Here is a 15,105-nt window from a genome sequence, read left to right as displayed (position 1 = left end):
CAGCTACTCGGGAGGCTGAGGCAGGAGAATGGCGTGAACTCGGGAGGTGGAGCTTGCAGTGAGCCGAGATCATGCCACTGCACTCCAACCTGGGCGACAGAGCGAGACTGTGTCTCAAAAAAAAAAAAAAAAAAAAAGATTGACCTCTCCCACTGAGGAGCCATCATTATATCCTGTACTTCGTTGTAATAGAAGAATGCAAAAGGAATGACCACTCCTGGAACACCCCTCCCCATTGGGGAGGAGGTCCAGCCTGTCTCAGAGAATCTGAAGAAATTTTACTGACCTCTTATTCCACTGGGATCGTGAAAATGAGGGCTATGTATCAAGGCCAGGTTGAAGAAGTAAGCTGATAAAGGTGGTGTCATATGTCAGTGGTACCCCTGGTGCTGATTGTGGGTTGCTTGTATCAGATTTCATTGGTATGAGTTTGCCAAACTGGAAACGAAAGGCATTAGTAACATGCATTCCCACCATATCATGACAATTTAACGGTATTGTGGAAGCACTGGCCAATGTAATTAACAAGGGAGAGAAATGAAGTATGCAATTTGGAAAGTGGGAGGTCAAATGATTTTCAGATGATGTGTGTTAAACAAAAGGGAATCAACTGAGAAACCATCAGAGATAAGGTAATTCAGTAAGTGGTTGATTACAAAGTAAACATAAAAAACAGCTTTCCTATAGGAAATATCAATTAAAAATTAACTAGAAGTGGTAGAAAATCCCATTTGCAATCATAGCTTAACACACCTATGATAGACCTTAACAGAAATAGGTAGGATGTATACAATGGACATGGTATAGCCCTGCCAAGGGACACGTAGAGACACTTGGAGAAAGCGGAACATACAGATGGTCCCCAATTTACCAGGGTTTGACTTCACGGTGGTGGAGAAGTGATATGCATTCAGTAGAAACCATTGAAAAAGGAAAATAAATCTCAGGACCCCCAAACCACTAAGCCAAATGGAACTCACTAATAAATCTTGGGACCCCAAATATCACTAGGCCACAAGGAAATTCCTTGTGAGCAAAGAACAGACAGAACTCGAAGTCCTCTCTTTGCTCACCATGAGACAAATGCTTATCTGATTGCTTCCTTTGCCATATTGTTTCACTAAGAGACTAAGGCCTAAGTGACTATTCCTGTAAATTGTGTTTTCAATGGAAGGCTTATCAGAAACTCAAAAGAATGCAACCGTTTGTCTCTCATCTACCTATGACCTGGATGCCCCCATCCCCACTTTAGGTCATCCCACCTTTCCAGATCGAACCAATGTACACCTTACATATATTTGTTGATGTCTCATGTCTCCCTACAATGTATAGAACCACCATCAGGACCTCCTGAGGCTGTGTCACAGACACATTCTTAACCTTGGCAAAATAAACTTTCTGAATTGACTGAGACCTGTCTCAGTTACTTTGGGTTCACACCGCACTACCCATACAGGCATCCTGACTTTCAATTTCAGTATAGTACCCTTTAAATTACATGAGATATTCAACACTTTGTTATAAAATTGGCTCTGTTGGATGATTTAGCCAATTGCAGGCTAATATGTCTTCTGAGCACATTTAAGGTGGGCAGAACTAAACTATGATGTTCGGTACCTTAGGTGTATTAAGTGCATTTTAACTTAACGATATTTTCAATTTACAATGGATTTATCAGGATGTAATCCCATCATAAATCAAGGAGCATCTGAACTGTATTCTAGGATAAGAACACCAGTATTGAATAGTATGATTTCTTCATAAATTAACCTATACAGTGAATGGGATCGCAATCAAAAGAGCAACAAGATTTTGGGAGGAACATGGCAAAATGATCTTGAATTCACTGGAGAAATAAATATTCAGGAAAACTTCGCAAAAAAAATAACAGAAGGGAACCCCATGGTGGAGGGAGAAAAAATTTATGTCCTTTTGAATTGTCCATTTACTACTATTGTGACACAAGTAGTTTAGCATTTCTACAGGAGATTATTCTTAAACATTCCTGGGCCCACCTAAGACTTAAAGACTCTACAAATTCCCACAAGATTCTGATTTACAAGCCAATTTAGGAATGTCTGACACAGGTTTCTCCTTTTCCATTCCCTTTCATTCAGTCCCCTCCTAGCATAACAGCCCACAAACCATAGTGCTTTCGATTACTATCTCTGTATAACAATTTACCCAAGAACTTAGTTTTGTAAACTAACAACCATTTGTTTCGCTCACACATTTGTTAATTAGGAGCCCGAGAAAGGCTCTGTGGGCATTTCTTACTTGAGGGTCTCTTGCGTGGTTGCAGATGGATGTTTGCTGGGGCTGCCCTTACTTGAAGGTTTGGTTGGGCTGGCCATCTACAATGGCTCGCTTACCAATGACTGTTGATGTCGGTCATCAGCAGGAAGTTCGATTGTGACTGTTGACTTGAGTGCCTATAAGTACTCTCTCCATCATGGTGGTTCCGGAATAGTCAGACTTCTTACATGACAGATCAGAGCATGAGTGTTCCAGTGAACAGGATGGAAGTTACCCGCCTTTTATGATCTAGTTGCAGAAATCTCAGCACATCACTTCATCTCTACTAATTGGTTTCAAGCCTGCTCAGATCCAAGGGAGGGGAGACAGACCCTGCCACTTGATGGGAAGAGTGTCAAAAACTTTGTGTAGCCATTTTTTAAAAACCACCACTCCAATAAACAGATAGTTATCTAAAAAACCTGAAAATGCAAGTTTCACCACTAATCCAGAAACATTTGTCAGCTAACATAACACATACTGGATATTAGTAGTAATATCGGTGATAACATCAAAGTGTGTTAACACTGGACATCAATAGTAATATTGGCGATATTGTGAATAATATCACAGTTTGTTTAATATCACAGTGTGTTAACACTGGACATCAGTAGTAATATCGGTGATATTGTGAATAATATCACGGTTTAATATCACAGTGTGTTACCACTGGACATCAGTAGTAATAGCGGTGATATTGTGAGTAATATCACAGTTTGTTTAATATCACAGTGTGTTAACATTGGACATCAGTAGTAATATCAGTGATATTGTGAATAATATCACAGTGTATTTAATATCACAGTTCATTAACACTGGACATCGGTAGTAATATCGGTGATATTGTGAATAATATCACACTGTTTAATATTACAGTGTGTTAACACTGGACATCAGTAGTAATATTGGTGATACTGTGAATAATCACACTTTAATATTACAGTGTGTTAACACTGGATATTAGTAGTAATATCCATATTTCATTAAAATCACAGTGTGTAAACACTGGATATTACAAATATCACAGCGATATTTTATTAGTATTACAGTGTGTAAACACTGGATATTATAAATATCAGGGTGATATTTCATTAATATCACAGTGTGTAAACACTGGATATTACAAATATCAAGGTGATATTTCATTAATATCAGTGTGTAAAAACTGCATTTTATAAATAGGGTGATATTTCATTAATATCACAGTGTGTACACACTTGATATTATAAATATCAGGGCTATATTTCATTAATATCTCAGTGTGTAAACACTGGATATTGTAAATAGGGTAATATTTCATTAATATTACAGTGTGTACACACTGGATATTATAAATAACAAAGTGATATGTCATTAATATTACTGTGTAAAGACTGTGTTTAAACACTGGATAATGTAAATATGAGAGTGATATTTAATATCACAGTGTGTAAACACTGGATATCATAAATAGGGCAATATTTCATTAATATCACAGTATGTAAACACTGGACAGTGTAAGTATCAGAGCAATATTTTATTAATATCACATTGTGTAAGCACTGTGTGTAAACAGTAGATATTATAATTATAAGAGCAATAATTCATTACTATCACAGTGTGTAAACACTGGATATTATAAATGTCAGAGTGATATTTCATTAATATCACACTGTGTAAGAACTGTGTGTAAACACTGGCTATTATAAATGTCAGAGCAATATTTAATTAATATCAGTGTGTAAACACTGTGTAAACAAAGGATATGATAAATATTAGATCGACATATTAATATCACACTGTGTAAACATACTGTGTAAACACTGGACATTACAAATATCAGGGGGATATTTCATTAATGTCACAGTGTGTAAACACTGCATGCAAACATTGAATATTATAAATATCAGAGCGATATTTCATTAAAATCAGTGTGTAAACACTGAATATTATAAACATCAGAGCAATAATTCATTAATATAACAGTGTGTAAACACTGGATATTACAAATATCAGAGCAATATTTCATTAATATCACAGTGTGTAAACATTCTGTGTAAACACTGGATATTATGAATATCAGAGCAATATTCAATTAATATCACAGTGTGTAAACACGAGATATTATAAATATCAGGGTGATATTTCATTAATATCACTGTGTAAACACTGTCTGTAAACACTGGATATTATAAATATCAGAGCGATATTTCATTATTATCACAGTATGTAAAAAGTGTGGGGAAACTGGATATTATAAATATCACAGCAATATTTCATTAATATCCCAGTGTGTTTACACTAATATTATAAATGTCACAGCAAGATTTTGTTGATATCTTACTGTGTAAACACTGAGTGTTAACACTGGATATTATAAATATCAGAGAGATTTTTCATTGATATCACAGTGTGTGAACACTGCATATTACAAATATTAGAGGGATATTGCTGTTTATATCTTTGATGATATTACCACTAATGTCACAGTAGGTGTACACCCTATGATACTAAAAATAATATCTTCAATGATACTACTGCTAATATCACAGTGGGAATACACCTCGTGTGTACACTTTGTGATACTGTTCATAATATCTATGATATTACTGCTGATGTCACAGTGGGTATACACCCTGGGTGTGTATCATGTAATACAGGAGTAACACAGTGGGGTACACCCTGTAATATTATTAATAATATCTTCAATATTACTGCTAATATCACATTGGGGGTACAACTCTGATATTATTCACTATATCTATCAAGGATATTACTGCAAATATCACAGTGGGGATACAACATGTGTGTAAACCCTGTGATATCATTCATAATCTCTTTAACATTACTACTATCTTTGATATTACTGCAATATCACAGTGGCATTATTATGTGATATTATCCAAAATATCTTTGATATTACTGCTAATATCACAGTGAATGTACACCCTGTGATATTATTCATAATATTGTCAATATTACTGCAAATATCACAGTGGGTGTGCACACCCTGTGTGTACTTTTAATATCACAGTGGGTTTTCCTCATGTGTGTACACCTCGTGATATTATTCATCATATCTTAGGGAGATATTACTCTTAATATCACAGTGGGTGTACACTCTGTGATATTAGGAGTAATATTTCCCTAGAATGTACACCTGATATACATGCACTGTGATATTAGGCATAATATCTGCCTAGAATATTACCAGTAATATCACAGGGTGTACACACACTGTAATATGAGGAGTGATATCTTTTTAGGAATATTTTGAGTAATATCACAGGCTGTACACTCACTGTGATATTAGGAGTAACATCTTTGTAAGATATTACACATAATATTACAGGGTGCACACACAAGGTGTACACCAACTCTGATATTAAAAGTATTATCTCCCTAGGATATTATGAGTAATATTACAGGATGTACACCCACAGTGATACTAGGAGTAATAGCTCCCTAGGATATTATGAGTAATATCACAGGGAGTACACACATGATGTAAAAACACTGTGATACTAGGAGTAACATCTCCCTAGTATATTATGAGTAATATCACAGGGTGTACACCCACTGTGATATTAAAAGTAATATCTCCCTGTGATATTGTGAGTCATATTACAAGTTGTACAAACATGGTGTACACCCCCATGATACTAGGAGTAAAATCTCCCCAAGATACCACAAAAAATATTACAAGGTGTACACCTACTGTGATATTAAAAGTAATATCTCCCCAGGATACTACAAATAATATCACAGGGTGTACACCCACTGTGATATCAGGAGTAATATCTCCCCAGGATACTACAAATAATACAAAATGGCATACACCCACTGTGATATTAGGAGTAATATCTCCCCAGGATACTACAATTAATATCAAAGGGTGTACACCCACTGTGATATTAGGACTATTATCTACTTAGGATACTATGAATAATATCAGAGTGTGTACACCCACTGTCACTGTGATATTAGGAGTAATATCTTCCTAGAATACTATGAGTAATATCACAGTGTGTACACCCACTGTGATATTACTCATAATATCTCCCTAGAACACTATGAATAATATCACAGGGTGTACACTTAAGGTGTACACCCACCATGATATTAGAAGTAATGTCTCTTCAAAATACTACTAATAATTTCACAATTTGTACACACAGGGTGTACACCCACTGTGATATTAGAAGTCGTATCTCTTCAGGATACTATGAATAATGTCATAGTACACATTGTGTACACTCACTTTGATATTAGGATTAATACCTCCCTAGGATATTATGAGTAATATCACAAGGCTTACACACATGGTGTACACTGTGATATTAGGAGACATATCTCCCTAAAATGTATGCGTACACCCACTGTGATAGTAGGTGTAATATCTCCGTACTATATTATGAGTAATATCACTGTGGGTGTACATGACTGGTGTACACCCACAGTGATATTAGGAGTAATAACTCCCTTGGATATCATGTGTAATATCACAGGGAGTACACAAATGGTGTACACCCACTGGGATATTAAGAGTAATCTCTCTCTATGATATTACAAGTAATATCACAGTGGGTGTACACAGCTGTAATACTTGTAATATTACAAGTAATATTACAGGTTATACACACATTGTGTATACCCACTGTGATATTAGAAGTAATATCTACCTAGAATATTATGATTAATAACACCCTGTGTACATACACTTTGATATTAGGAGTAATATCTCCCTAGGATGTTACAAGTAATAAAACAGGATGTACACCCACTGTGATACTAACAGTAATATTTCTTAAGAATATTACAAGTAATATCACAGGGTGCACACCCACTGTGATATTAGGAGCAATATCTTCATAAAATATTACGAGTAATATCATAGGGTTTACACACTTTGTGCACACCCACTATGATATTACTCATAATATGTCATTAGAAAATTACTCCTAACATCACAGGTTGTATACACGTGGTGTACACCCACTGTGATATTAAGAGTAATATCTCCCTAGTGTGTTACTAGTAATATCACAGGATGTACATCCACTGACATATTAAGAGTAATATTTCCCTAGGATATTATGAGTAATATAACATCCACTATGGTATTAGGAGTGATATATTCCTAGTATTACAGGTAATATCTCCCTGTAATATTAAGAGTAAGATCACTGGGTGTAAACACATGGTGTACACCCACTGTGATATTAGGAGTAATATCTCCCTAGGATATTACGAGGAATATCACAGGGTATACACACATGGTGCACCTCCACTATGATTATGGTAGAAATATCTTCCTAGGATATTACAAGTAATATCACAGAGTGCATAAACATAGTGTACATCCACTGTGATATTAGGAGAAATAGCTCCCTAATACATTACGAGTAACATTACATGGTGTACACACACTGTGATATTAGGAGTAACATCTCCCTAGGATAGTACATGTAATGCCACATGGAATATACACATGTTGTACACCTACCGTGATATTAGGAATAATATCTCCCTAGGATATTGTGAGAAATTTCACAGGGTGCATGCACACAGTGTACTCCCACCGTTTTATTAGAAGCAAAATCTCCAGAGGATATTATGTATATCAGAGGGAATACACACATGTTGTACACCCACTGTGATATTAGGAGTAACATCTCCCTAGGATACTGCGAGAAATTTCACAGGGTGCATGCACAGGGTGTACTTCCACTGTTTTATTAGAAGCAAAATCTCCAGAGGATATTATGTGTAATATCAGAGGGAATACACACACATTGTACACCCACTGTGATATTAGGAGTAATATCTCCCTAGGATAGTACATGGAATATCACATGGAATACACACATGTTGTACACCCACTGTGATATTAGGAGTAATATCTCCCTAGTGTATTACGAGTAATATCACAGTGGGTGTACATTATGTGTGTACACCCACTGTGATATTAAAAGTAACATCTCCCTAGAATTTTATCAGTAATATCACAGGGTGTACACCCTCTATGATATTAGCAGTAATATGTTTTTAGAATATTACTTGAAATAATACAGGGTGTACACACATTTTATACACCCACTCTAATATTATAGGTAATATCTCTTTAGGACATTGAATAATATCACAGAATGTACACCCACTGTGGTATTTGAAGTAATGTGTTGTTGGTTATAATGAGTAATTTCACAGGGTGTGCAACCACTGTGATATTAAGAGTATTATCTCCATAGGACGTTGGGAGTAATATCACAGGGTGTACACATGTGGTGTACACCCACTCTGATTTTAGAAGTAATATCTCCTTAGGTTATTATGAGTAATATCACAGGGTGTACACAAATGGTGGACGCCCACTGTGATATTAGGAGCAATATCTCCTTACTATATTATGAGTAATATTACATAGTGTACACACATGGTGTACACCCACTGTGATATTAGGAGTAATATCTTCCAAGTATATTAAGAGTAGCTTCACAGGGTGTACACACATGGTGTAAACCCATTATGATAATAGGAGTAATATCTGTCTAGTATATTATGAGTAATATCACAGGGTATACACACATGGTGTACACCAACTGTGAAATTAGGAGTAATATATCCATAAGATATTATGAGTAATATTACAGGGTGAACACCCACTGTGATATTAAAAGTAATATCTCCCTATGATATTACTGGTAATATCACACCATGTTCACCCACTATGATATTAGGAGTAATATTTTCCTAGAATATTACTAGTAGTAGTATCACAGGGTGTACACCCACTGTGATATTGTGAGTAATATCTCCTTAGGATATTATGTGTACCACGTATGTACACCTTCTGTGATATTAGGGGTAATATCTCCCTAGGATGTTATGAGTATTATCATGGGGTGTGCACACATGGTGGACACCCACTGTGATATTAGGAGTAATATCTCTCTAGGATATTACGAGTAATATCACAGGATGTAAGCCCATGATATACACCCACTGTAATATTAGGAGTAATATCTCGCTAACATATTATAAGTAATATTACAAGGTGTATGCACATGGTGTACACCCACTGTGATATTAGGAACAATGTCTTTATGGGATATTACATGTAATATCACAGGGAATACACACACGTCATACACCCACTGAGATATTAGGAGTAATATTTCCCTAGGGTATTATGAGTAATATCACAGGGTTTACACACATGGTGTACACCCATCGTGATGAGTCGTATCTCCTTAGGATATTATGAGTAATATCACGGTGTGTGTACACACGTCATGTACACACACTGTGATATAAACAGTAATATCTCTCTAGAATATTATAAGCAATATCATAGGGTTTACACCCACTGTGATATTAGGAGTAATCTCTCTCTAGGATATTATGCATAATATCACAGGGTGTACAAACATGGTGTACACACTCTGTGATATTAGGAGTAATATCTCCCTAGAATATTACAATTAATATCACCAGGTGAACACTTACTATGATATTAGGAATAATATCTTCCTAGGATATTATGAGTAATATCACATTTAATACATACATGGTGTACACCCACTGTGATATTAAAAGTAAAATCTCCTCAGGAAATTACAAGTAATATCATACAGTGTACACCTACTTTGATATTAGGAGACATATCTTCCCAGGATATTATGAGTAATATCACAGGGTGTACACACATGTTCTACATCCACTGTGATATTAGGTGTAATATTTCCCTAGGATATTACGAGTAATATCACAGGGTGAAAACACATGGTGTACACCCACTGTGTTATTAGGAGTTATATCTCCCTAGGATATTCCAAGTAATATTACAGGGTGTATACACATTGTGTACATTCACTCTGATTTAGGAGAAATATCTCCCTAGGGTATTACGAGTAATTTTACAGGGTATACACCCAATGTGATATTAGGAGTATGTCTTCCTAGGATATTACATGTAGTATCAACGGGTGTATGCCCACTGCGATATTACAAGTAATATCTCCCTAGGATATTATGAGTAATATCACAGGGTGTACACCAACTGTGATATTAGGAGTAATATCTATCTTGGATATTATTAGTAATATCACAGTGTGTACATCCACTGTGATATTAGGAGTAATATCTCTCGAGGATATTAGAAGTAATATTATAGGGTGTCCACCCACTTTGATATTAGCAGCAATATCTCCCTAGGACTTTAGGAGTAATATCACAGGGTGTACAGCCACTGTGATATTTGGTGTCATATGTTTCTAGGACATTACATGTAATATCACAGAACATATAACCACTGTGATATTACTCATAATATCTGCCTAGGATATAACGAGTAATATTACAGTGTATACACATATGGTGTATGCCCACTGTGATATTAGGAGTAATGCAAAGCTTATAGCTTGCAGTGAACGCTAAGAATGAGTTCTCAGACAGTTCCAGCTGAGCGGGGTGGGGGTCGGGGTGACAGCTCTTCTGAGAGAGTGCTACTCCAGCCTCGGTCCTGTAAGTATTGAAAGGGCTTGTAAAACCACAAACATCCACTAGATGGCCATTTGAGGTCGGTTACTTTAGGCACTTACGGCGTTGTAAAACACTCAAACCGCATTCTCAGGAGGCTGTTTTCAGCATTCCTTATTACACACTCCACCCCTTGTCCTGTTTTCAGGGTCAAGGAGTTACATTCTCATGCAAAAATAACATACACAGAGTGCCTCAGTATTTTTCCATGCCCCGACCTCAAATGCCATGTACGTAAGCTTCAATACGTTGATGTGCACCCCGCCACATCTCCCCCTTCTTCAATTCTTAGAGCATGCTGGTCATCCAAAGCAAGGTAAGGTTCTATCATTCTTCCCTGTTCATAGATGTGCCGGGGGGCAGCACAGAGCCATCTGCAGACACCTAGCAAACAGACACAAAAAAGAGTAAGTATAGCGGCCAACACCCAAATGTGTATGTATTGTTGTACCTGAGCGAGTTAGAGAAAACGCCACACTTGGAGACGAATTAAGAGTCCGTTTATTTAGCCGGCGGCCAAGAGACGGCTAACGCTCAAAGTGCTCTTGGCCCCGACGAAGGAGCTAGATTTTCTTTTATACTTTGGTTTAGAAAGGGGAGGGGGGGTCTAGTTAAAACAATTTTACAGAAGTAAAGTAGGCAAAAAGTTAAAAGGATAAGTGGTTACAGGAAAGTAAACAGTTCCAGGTGCAGGGGCTTTAAGACTATCACAAGGTGATAGACCCGGGGCTTTGGGCGTTATCAATCGGACGAATTCCTGGGAACTGTGGATATAGCTTGCCACAGTATCTTATCAGTTAATTGCATTCTTGAATGTGCTGGGAGTCAGCTTGCACAAGGTAAGTCCTTGAGGAAGGGGCTGCCAGTGTAAGAGCCAAGATGGAATCTGTCTGGCTCTCTTAGCTAAGGGAGAGTCAATTCAGGTGGAAACAAGGCTAGGTGATTAAAGGAAAGGGAGAGTCTAAAAACAGGGTTAGTAAAAACCAGGTTGGGCATTACAGTATCACCCAGACAACCAAGTGTTCAGGTTTAACCACAAAGCCCTCTTGTAATTGCTGAAGGGTATTTGCTTGTAATTGCTGCAACCATTCTTCAAGTTATTTCTTTAACTCACACTCAAGAGTAGAAATTTGAGAAGAAAAATGGTCGGTCATGATAAGCCCCTTGCAGGTGTGCTTTCACTCTCTCCCAAGCATATTGGGAGCTATTATATGGCAGAGGTGTGACACAGATAGGATTATATTGCCAATCACAATGTAAATTTTGATGGGTAATGAATGCCTGCTGCTGACCCCCCAGCCATTCAACTGCGGCTTCAAGAGCCTCCAGGCGAGACAGAATAGTTTTATCAATATTTACCTGTTCCTGAAATTCATGGGTTACATTATATACCATGTGGTTCACCACTGAGGCTATGTGAATAGATTCTGTTAGAGAGACAGCTGCAGTAGCAGCAGTTGCTAGTATGATAATAGCTGAGACTAAAAAGTCAATTAAAGTGGCCAGAAATCTTTTTTTCTGAGCATGAGACAGTGCTTTTCTAAATAGCTGCTGGGTGGAATTTCCTTCCCAGCTCCAGGTTAAATTTACAGGCAGCCACATTTCTGCTTGCCGTTTTAAGATCATGACGTAGGTTATATTTAACTGTGTAACGTTTTGATAAGACAAGCATGTAGCATACCAAGCACTGGAAGAGACTTTAATACTATAAAAGGACTGATTCTGTTTTATGTTAGGAACACCTCGCCCAAACAAAAGTATATAGGGGTGCATAGTACAAATCAGGACTGTGTCAGTAACATTATTATGCAAAGAGAGGGTATAGGTGCTGCCCTTAGTAATGTACTCACCATGTGAAAGAACTCATTCAAAAAAAAAAGGAAGTCCTAATCTCCAAATCTGGGTATGAGCAGGGCTTAAAGCTTGTTTGCCTTTTAGTTGTAATATTGGTCCTGAAAGCCCATACTCTGACCAGGTGATAGAACTATTGGAGGGACTCCCAAACCCAATAGTCTGATTTGCAGACGTAAGATAACCATGGGGACCCCAATCAAGTAAGGTGCCATTATTAAACAGAGGCCCTTGACATGGTGCAGATTGTCTGCATGGAGACCACTGGACAGCCTCAAACTTATATCACCAGTCCCTACTCGGACGGCATATAGGAAGATCAGGCACTTGTACAGCTTCATTAGAGACCTTAGTAAGATTAGTAGTAACAGCAGAAATAAAGGTCAAATTTGCAAGCTTAGCATCCCTTTTAGGCTGATAGTTAAGACACTCCTGAGGAATGAGAGTAACACACTTATCATGTGCTGTTGTGGAAAAACAAAGAGGGGATTACTAGACAATAAAACCAAGGAGTCATTAAGTTTAATCCATCCCAAATTTTCAGTTAAGGGGTATGACAGGGACACCTATTGACCTCCTGTCCAAGAAGTATCATTAGATAACAAAGGCGGGTCAGCATCCCACTGTGTAATAACATTAAAAACAAGGGGATTTAGAATATGACTCCAATAAACATGTTCTTGAGCTGATCTCACTTGGCAAAGGACAAGAATTACCAACCAGCCCAACATCTGTGTCTGTCTTACTTTTCTCAGAAGTTTCCCCAATTACCGCCAGTTACATAAGAAACTGATTCTCTGCAGTTGCAGGGGCCTCCACAGCGGCAAGCCAGATAGTTGCCTGTTGGTCCAATTTCTTTAGCGGTCCCCAGGTAATGTCAGGTGCCTTCTGAGTCATCACCGTCATTGTCAGTCAATTCTCCAATGACAGGTCCTATTCTAGAGAAGAGAGCCCCATATTCCCCCTTTTTTGTTTGTTTGATGAGTTTGTTTAATAACTGGTTGAGTTATAAGGAATACCAGTTTTGTGTTGTATGTGCCAAAGTTGCAATACATGTGCAAATCGAGCACTAAGATAGCAAGGTCTTTTATCAGTTTTAATAGTTTGTGGAAGACCTGAAGTCATAATAGATTCAAAACGATGAGCAATTCCATCTTCAGTTTTTTCTCCAGTCCAGGGGGTAGCACGTATTAAGCCTGCATAAGTGTCCACGGTAACTTGGAGAAATTTGAAACGTCCAAAGGATGGATACTGAGTAACATCAGTTTGCCAAATAACATTAGGCACCAGACCTCATGGGTTGGCACCAAGCCCTAAGGAAAAGGGGGAAAGAGAATGTCATTGGCAATCAAGACAAGTTTTAATAATCATGTGAGCTTGAGCAAGTGTCAAATGAAACTGTTGTATAAGAACTGCGGGCGTTCTAATGAAAAAAAAAAAAAAACAATGATCAGCTTGAGCTTGCAAAAAGGCAGGAGAATCTGCAAACCACATCTGTGTTTGTACCAGAGCATCAGCTTGAATGTTCCTTCTGATAAGGACTAGATAGCCCAGAATGAGAGCAAATATGTGTGATGTAAAGAGGGTGATGACGGGCACAGAGGAGTTCTTGTGCCGTAAGAAACAAAGCTAGTAGGGCTTCATTAGTAATGCCCTTCGCATGTGCAAGATCTAAATGAGTAATACTACACCACATAAGAGGAATCACTTTATCATCATATTTATGTCATGGTGAGGAAAAGTTTGTAAGGCCAATATGAGGGCACCTAACTCCGCCTGTTGCGTAGTTTTAAAATGTTCCTGGATTTTGTGCTGCCAGTTCTGCATGGCATCTTGCCACACTATAGTTGCCTTTCCAGTTTTTCCTGAACCATCTGTAAAGACAGAAGTGGCGTGAAGCAAGGGCTGAGAGACAACATAAATACAAATTTAACAGGCACAGTTTGTAAAAAGTTCAGGAGTTTAGAGGCTGGTCAATGAAAGCTGATATTACCAATAAAGTCAGTCATTGCTACTTGCCAATCAAGATCACAAGCTAGGAGAGTATGAAATTGTTTCTTGTTTAACAGTAGGAAAAGAGTAGTGGGGTTATTTTGGTCATATGCCCAGTTAGGCCACAATTATAATATGTGGCCCCAGTCAACATTGCAGCAAAGGTCTGAGCCAGATGGGTTGTAGTGCCTATATTCTGGCACACTTTAATAAACACGCTGATTTCAGTGGCAGTGGCTCGGACTGGAGTTATTGCTGCCTGACAATCCTTATTTGCATTTTCAAAAGCCAATTACAACATAAGAAGTTTGGCAGCTTTAGGATAGGGTGCCTGTTTTTTTATTGCAGCCTGCAATCAGTTGATAAATTCAATGTATGTTTCTGTGGCACCCTGTTTAACTATCATAAAGGAACCCTGGGATTGTCTTATGGGTATTTTTTATGCTT

The sequence above is a fragment of the Pan troglodytes genome, chromosome 7 (assembly GCF_028858775.2).
Source record: "Pan troglodytes isolate AG18354 chromosome 7, NHGRI_mPanTro3-v2.0_pri, whole genome shotgun sequence".
Classification (NCBI taxonomy): Eukaryota; Metazoa; Chordata; class Mammalia; order Primates; family Hominidae; genus Pan; species Pan troglodytes.
This window is presented reverse-complemented; position numbering follows the sequence as displayed.